Genomic DNA, 1,589 nt, shown 5'->3' with positions numbered 1-1,589 from the left:
GACTGATCTGATTGTAAACTGTAGGAGAAGTGTAGAGTAGTGATGCATGATATGACAATAGTGGTAAGTCCTGTAGTTAAAGGATCAAAACAAAAAGGAAAAAGAAAGTCGATCTTCTCCTTTCTTCTGCTTAGAGTCCATAACACACAAAAAGGAAAAAGAAGAACAGAGGGTTCCAAGCATGAGATACTGGGTGCCTTGATCCGAACCAAAAGGGGGACTTTTTCTCCCACACTCCTGGGTGAAACCCTCTCCACTCTGCTGACCCTCCCCTTCTCTCTCACATGATCGGGACTAAAAGCAGGCCACTGTGAAAAAGGGTAGCTCATCCCATACAGTGAAAAAATATGCTCGTGTATTCATTGAATCCAAAGTAGCTATGATATGTTTTCCTCTCCTTTCTCCTCTCCCCACCGGAAGACAGCTAGTAATACAGAAATGATCCGATTGTAAACTGACAGGAGAAGTGTAGAGTAGTGATGCATGATATGACAATAGTGGTAAGTCCTGTGTTCACAGCAACCACCTCCTTGATCAGAGCCTGCTGTCTTTCTGAAGAGCTGTTCATAGAAAGTAAATCTGTTCTTGATTGATAACCTCTCACCCTATGATCAAATGTGACAAATAGCAGCTACCCCAATGATTACAAAATAGGTCTTCCTTCTTGCATGCTTTGAAAAGCAGATGGAATGATCCAATGATGATGAATACGGTTGAAAGAAAGCAAAAGTAGAGACCGCAAGACGTTACAATTTTACGCTACGTGACTATGCAGTGTGACACGCCAAGCATACCAAAACGTAATATAATATTATACATTTACATATGCAATAATTAGCATATGAACATTAGCTAAACTTAAAAACAGTTTAGGGTCATGTTTAGGACCATTAAAATCTAACAAAATGTGTATGAGGAACATGTGTAAATTTGGGTCACCTATATGAGGAGCATGTATGAATTGTGTCACTTATATAAGAAACATGTTTAATTATTAAGAACATGGTGTACCATTTTCAAATTATGAAACAAATTGTGGTAGTAACAATACACACTCACACTCAAGCCACAAAACACAATGCAGAATTAAAACTTTGCTAATTTCATGTCAATTTTAAAGCATTATTTTTATTAAATCATCAGATTACACACGCAGTTTTGACGTGACGTTGATCATAAACCTACAATGAGAGTTATTGACTTATTTTGAAAGGTGAGGCAAACACTAAACAATTGATCCTAAGTCAAAGCCACGGGATTGAGAAAGAGATCAGAATGAGAATTAGGAAGCTAGTGCCCAGGTTAATCAAGCTACCTGCATCACAAACCTCACCAATCTACCCACCGTAACCTGGCTTAGCTCAACTGTATAGTGTTTGCCTGCTTTTAAGTAGTTAAAGGATCGAGACAAAAAAGAAAAAGAAAAGTCTGATCCTTTCTTCTGCTTAGAGTCCATATCACATAAAAAGGAAAGAGAGTGAAAGAGAAGAAGAGAGGGTTTCAAGCATGAGATACTGGGTGCCTCGATCCGACCCAAAAGGGGGACACGACTTCTCCCACACTCCTGGGCGAAACCCTCTCCCCTTCGC

This window comes from Amphimedon queenslandica, unplaced genomic scaffold, assembly GCF_000090795.2.
Source record: "Amphimedon queenslandica unplaced genomic scaffold, v1.1 AMPQUscaffold_13225, whole genome shotgun sequence".
In the NCBI taxonomy this organism is placed as follows: domain Eukaryota; kingdom Metazoa; phylum Porifera; class Demospongiae; order Haplosclerida; family Niphatidae; genus Amphimedon; species Amphimedon queenslandica.
The sequence above is the reverse complement of the archived record's forward strand: the minus strand, read 5'-3'. Positions refer to the sequence as shown.